Source organism: Phascolarctos cinereus, unplaced genomic scaffold (genome assembly GCF_003287225.1).
Source record: "Phascolarctos cinereus isolate Bilbo 61053 unplaced genomic scaffold, phaCin_HiC Scaffold_3;HRSCAF=262, whole genome shotgun sequence".
Lineage (NCBI taxonomy): Eukaryota > Metazoa > Chordata > Mammalia > Diprotodontia > Phascolarctidae > Phascolarctos > Phascolarctos cinereus.
In genome coordinates this window covers 241,207,255-241,213,770 of record NW_027555736.1, presented here as the reverse complement: position 1 = coordinate 241,213,770, position 6,516 = coordinate 241,207,255, and the positions used below count along the sequence as shown (strand labels likewise).

At 36.7% G+C, this 6,516-nt stretch overlaps 1 pseudogene; it reads left to right on the top strand.

Annotated features, from left to right (window-relative positions):
• The first annotated feature begins 3,680 nt into the window (after positions 1–3,680).
• On the top strand, positions 3,681–4,425 carry LOC110208472 (trafficking protein particle complex subunit 2-like; annotated as a pseudogene).
• Positions 4,426–6,516: the final 2,091 nt, after the last annotated feature.

The following is a 6,516-nucleotide window of genomic DNA, read 5'->3' as shown; positions in this document are numbered from 1 at the left end:
TAACATTCTACTGAGGTATACAACATGCACATAGATAAATAAAATGAAATAAATAAAATGAAGATAATTTAAAATGAAAGAGCATGTTAGCTAGCGTGATCAGGAAAGTCTTCAAACAGAGCAAAGTGGTATCTGAGCTCAGCCTTGAAGGAAAGTAAGGACTCTAAGAGGTATTGATTGGGGACTGGGGGTAGGGAGTGGGGGGCATGACAATATTGCCTAGTTAAGAGATGAAATGCCAGTAATGTGGAATGGATTACATATTTGACAGGATATCAAAAGTAAAAAAAAAAATTTAAACATTCCCCCTGCTGACTCTTAGCCCTAACTTTAAGAAGAATATATTTAGAAAAGAAAGTGGCTCCCTCTTCATGATTTATGGGACAAGGTTGCTATAATATTATTATATTATTAAACATTAATAGGGTATCCATGTTCTAAGTGCTGGGCAGCTAGTGCCAATTGTGATGAAGTCATATCAGCAAATGCATGGGAAGGAAAGCATGGAAGTGGGAAAGAATAAGTACTTAGAAAGTAGATCTTAGTCCTTAGGGCTCTTTTATCTAGTCAGCAGAAACAATAGATCAAAAATTTAGGTCATTTTTATTAATACAGTTTTCATGTTTCCTTACCATAATTGCCAGAGCAGCTTTGTTAACTTGTGGAAGATTATCTGACTTGCTAGTGGCAGAGCAGAGACTGTAGTCTAGGACTGGAAGCTACCTCCGAATTCAGGGCTCTTCCACTACACCCCAGTTGCTAGCAGCAGAGTTTCAATGGCCACCTGCCTCTCCCTTATGCCAGCTGCCCCTAAAATCTGCCCATGATCCTCTATATCCATTTTGACGTTTTGAGTGTTAGACTTGTTAAAAAGTTAAGATAGATGCATATAAGATACAACTAGATACGTGAAACATATCATTAACTCTGTCTCCACTAGAAGAAAAGATGTCCTCCTGTCTGTCCTCTTTTAGGCTTCTTGTCAATAGTTCTAAAAAAAGGCTTAGGATCACAGCAGAGAGATCTGGTAGGGACCTAAAGGGATCATCTAGATTCTAGACCAATCTATTTTGTAAAGAAACTAAGACTTAATTTAGTGGGAGAGGAGCAAACTCCAGTAAAATCTTTCTAATTTAGATCTCACTAAATCAAATTTATGGCCCAGACCAATTCCCATCCAACAAATTACCCAGCAAATGACCAGATGTAGGTACTCATATCAAGTGCAACTAGATGGTGCAATGGATTGTTGGACCTGAATTCAAATCTGGCCTCAGACGCTTATTGGCAATGTGACCCTGGGTATGTCAGGGTCCTTACCCTGTCTGCCTCAGTTTCCTCATCTGCAAAATGAGCTGGAGAAGGAATTGGCAAACCACTCCAGTATCTTTGCTAAGAAAACCCCAAATGGGGTCATGAAGAGTCAGACATGACTGAAAAACGACTGAACAAGATATTGATATCAGCCTTCTTTTGACCCAGAAATCAGGATGAGGTGGTAGGAGAATTATAAGAGTGGTGGTAGGAGAATTATAGTTGCAGTGCCAGTAAAACTTTAGTTTAAATATTATATTATAAAAATTGTAAATATTAAGCACAGTAGTTTTATTACAGTCTAACTGAATCAGACCTTTTCCTATACATGATAACAAGTAGCAATATAAACTAAATTCCAACTGCCCTTCACTTTTGGGCAACCATACTCAGTGAAAAGCACTGGTAATGATAAAAAGATAAATAATTCCCTCATTTCTGTTCACTTTATCATGGGGAAAATTCATTTTTGAATAATTGAAAATATATCTTATATAGATTTCACTCTTGTTCACTTGTGAGAGTCTTTGTATATCTGACAAATTTCATTAATCAATATAGAAAACTATTTCTCCCCCTATTTGAGCCTTTCCTGAGAGAGCAGTTACTTTTTTCCCTTCTTCAGTTACTTCAAATTTGTAGTTTTTACTGCACTGTCAAAAAGGAATTATTTTCCTTATTTAAGAATTTGTTAACCAGACATACCTTAGCATGATTCAATATATTATCAATATTTATAAACAAGAATAGACAAAAAGTGCATATGTTATAGAATATTGGCAGAGACATGTCCTCTGAAGCAGTGGCATCAAACTCAAGTAGAAATGGTGGCCACTAAACTGTACATAAGGATCCCTAAGGGCCACATATTGACTTAGAAAACCACCCATGTTTATATATTTCCTTTTTTAACTAATGTATCAACACATTAAAACCAGATAAAAACCTACATTTTAATCTAGTGTAAGGGGGTGGCACTCAAGAATATTGTGGGCCAATATAAGTGACACTTCTGCTCTAGAGGACAGAACCTCTCCCAACCTTTACCTACTTGAGCCCCTGGAGAGCTTTAAGAATCATAAGGCCATGATTAAAAGGTTAGGCTCCATCTCATCCTAAAAGAAAGAGGAGAAGTTTTACAAGAGGTGCTCCAGAGAGAATCAAGAATGAGAACTGAAGGTCATAACATCAGCTGGGGTGACTATGTGAATTGGGCAAACAGAAGGGGAAACCTTGAGTCACAAATCTGCCCTCATGCCATAGCTACCCCTGTTGCCATTGCCATGGAGAAAAGGGAAGCAAAAGCTGAAGTATAAAGACGAAGTCAGTGACAGCATTCAAAAGGCACATTGAGCAAATACAGAGTGCTGCCACTATTGATTCTATGGAGAACAGAACTGTTGAATTCATACTGTTCTGTCCTTTACTTCACTCCCAGTCAGGAGAGAAATGAACTTATTTTCTGATCCTTGTTTCTTTAGAGTTTGTCTTATTTTCTGTGTCATTGATTCTCTAAGATAAAGCAATTTATGAGCCATTGAATTGCTGAACTTTGAGTATATCTTTGTGCCAAGAGAGAGATTTAAAAAAAAAAATTACTTCTGGACTCTTCCCTTGCTTAATAGAGACTAAGAGTTATTTAGAAGACTTTATTGATTCATATTTTTATAACTTCCCAAATCAGGGGATGAATGTGAGCATCTATTACTATTATATACATAAAATGATCCTAGAAGCTTCTGGTTTGGGGAGGTTTGTGACTAAGCTGAGAGCTGGCATTTTTGAGATGACCTTATTGGGCATTTCTTTTTTTCCATCGTCTTTTTCTCTTTTGGAGAGTGGGGCTTAAACAAAAGACTAAGTCATATCTGAGGGACAGAAAAAGTCACCCCCTGAAGGGAGGGTCTGGGAAAGAATATTGCTGCCCACACTAGGGTAGGGGCCAGCCAAGAGGTAATAACTTGTCTCATAATACACTACCCTATACCACCCCCCCCCTTCCCTGTACACCATTGCTAGACGTACAAAATTAGTTCTCTAAGCAGGTTAAAAGATTGAAAGGGCTAATAACTGGGAATTACTGAACTCTCTCCTGGGTTTGAGCAAATCCAGGCATGTCAGTCTCCTTATCTTTTTGTGAAGGCCATTAGCCATGGAGTATTTAAATGTCTACATTATAATGAGCTAACAAATTTGAAATCCAGTTCAACCAGCTTGTATTCGTTCTATTTTTATGAAAATGAAAGATAAGGAGAACCACTGTTGTAGAGGTTCTAGTTTGAGCCTGACTGTCTGAGTAAGGAGGGTTGCTTTTGTGGTCATTGCAGGCGCCCGGTCCTGCCCATGGGACCTATACATTGGAGGGAATGTATGGAAGCTTCTACTTTGTGGTTGTAGGCCATCACGATAATCCAGTTTTTGAAATGGAATTTTCACCAGCTGGAAAAGTGGAATCTAAGGATGCGCATCATCATCTGAACCACATAGCTCATGTAGCCCCTGACCTGGTAGATGAAAATATGTGAGGGGCAGCTGGGTGGCACAATGGATAGAGCTCTGGCCTTGGAGTCAGGAGGAACTGAGTTCAAATCCAGCCTCAGACACATAACACTTACTAGCTGTGTGACCCTGGGCAAGTCACTTAATCCCATTGCCTACCCTAAAAAAAATAAAGAAAAGAAAGAAATTATGTGGCTGTCTAATAATATGTACCTGAAAACTGTGGACAAATTCAGCGAGTGGTTTGTTTCTGCTTTTGTTACTGCAGGCCATAAGGTATTTTTTTTTTTTTGTGAGGCAATTGGGGTTAAATGACTTGCTTAGAGTCACACAGCTAGTGAGTGTTACGTGTATGAGGTCACATTTGAACTCAGGTCCTCCTGACTCCAGGGCTGGTGCTCTATCCACTGCGCCACCTAGCTGCCCCCATTAGGTATTTCTTATGCTTCATTAAGAAGACAAGAGGATGGAATAAAAAATTTCTTTAGTGATGCCTATGATTTATATATAAAGTTTGCGATGAATTCATTTTCTGAACCAAATTCACCCTTTTGATCAAGTGCATTTGACAGAAAAGTTCAGGTTTTTGGGAAGAAACACCTCCTAAGCTGAATACAGAAAACTTCTTAAATAAGTGATATTGTAGGTAGTATGCATTGTAAGTAACCAAGAGCCAATCAAGTTTATTGTGTCTAGTCTGGACCTTCTAAGCCTCTGTAAATTAACCTCCTTTCTAGTTAGAAAGACAATAGGGCACCTTTTGTTGTCATTGTTGCAGATGATCCAACCAGAATAACTTACACTTTTGAAAAATAACGTATTTATGAAAAATGCTAGATGAAGTGCCATGACAATTGTTTTTGCTTTAAAAATTGTTTAGAAGATTCTACTTTGACTAGTCTAATACAATCTTAATTAAACCATAAATTAGGCAAATGTCATGCTGTTGATTTGGTTAATAGATCTTAAACTGAAATATAAAAGCTGGCTCACAATAAGAAATAAAATTTACAGCATACAAGTAGATTTTTAAATTTATAAATATAGGCAATATTCATGGTGCTGAAGAAAAGATTTTTTTGTTTGTCAAATTTTGTATTAAGTACAAAAGAGAGCAGCAAGTTTCGAATCTGGCAATCGTACCAAAAAGAAAATTTACAACACTTACATAAGACTCTACCTGTAAATGAAATGAAGTGCTTGCTGAGACCAAAAGTTAAGTATGCAAACAATATGCCTTTGCATAATCTTTTATCATTGTTATGTATTTGGAATCTTGAGGATGTTTTCTTTCCTCAAGGAGAGTAACAAGAAAGATAACTGAATTTCCTCTTGATAGATTAGTTTAATACTTTTGTAAAGGTATTTGAGTTATTTGCATATTTTAGCTTTCAAGAACAACCTGAATTAAATTAAAGTTTGGCAGTTTGATAGTGAGCATATAGACTATAATTAGGGAAGTTGCCTGGGGTTTTTTGAATTGTAGAAAGTATGGAATCTTATTCTATAAATTATGTGTTATGTTTGTAAGCATGACATGATAATAACTAAATAGTTCCTTAAAAAATTTACAAATATCTTGAAAAGTGTTATTGAATTTAATATAATAAAAGTGAACTTTTAAGTAAAAAAAATGAAAGAAATAAAATATTAATAAACATGTGATTTCATTTGTAGAGGAAACTCACAGATGAAGCAACTTTCTCTACCAATGTAGGGTGGCACCTTCTCTGTAACTTACAATCTGTTGGTTAGAACCAGGAGTGTGCTAGTAAATGTTTAAAAATCAAATCCCCTTGGGGGAAAATGTACTATACTCACAGTATACTTTTAGGTTTAATCTGTATTAATGATATTTTCTCCATAGCTTTCTTAAGTCTAGACAGTCGACAAAGCAAGTAGTCAAGCCCTGATTTATAGTTTGCCAATTTCGAAAGGATTAATGTTCACACTGAAAATTTAATAATTGGCAAGCTGGTTGGAGTTGGTTCCAGCACACACACCCCTCCTCCTAGCTAGATAGAGCACAGGTAGATGAAGTCACATGGCTAGGATCAAACAGCCACTGTATGTCAGAGAGAAGTACTGAATTGAGGTCTTCTTGGCTGGAAGACCAGCTCTTTCTCCTATGCCACAGTACTTAGAACTTTTCTATATCCAAGAGGGATGCTGTGCCTGAGAGATTTAGACAATTCTTTTCTGCTTCTCTGACAATCCTTTTGAGTTGAGATTGACATTAAGAGCAGGAAAATGGATATGATCAAAACTCCATTGGCTCCATAGCTTAGATAGAGTTGTTTATTTACCCCTGAAGGTGAAAGATCAAGTGAAAACCACTCTCGATTCTAATCTACTGAAGTTCTATCCAAAGCATAAGCTTCTGTCACATTGTGTCCTAATTACAAGGCAGCTCCCAGAAGAATTTGTTTGCATCTCTATCCAACTTTCTCTGTAACAGGATAATTGTTTCAAGGATATATATTTTTAAATGTAATAAAACCAGTAATCAGTTGCTGGCAGACAGGTTAGAGGAATGTACAAGACAAACCTTAGGACTAAGGTGTTTGGATTGCTATTATCTTGCTTTTAATTAGGGAAAGAAATAGCCTTTCTATCCAAAAAGAACTTGTTTCAATTAGGAAACACCACTACCCAAGTATGAAAAATGACAAGGAAAGAAATTGAAAATATTTCCTTTAAAAG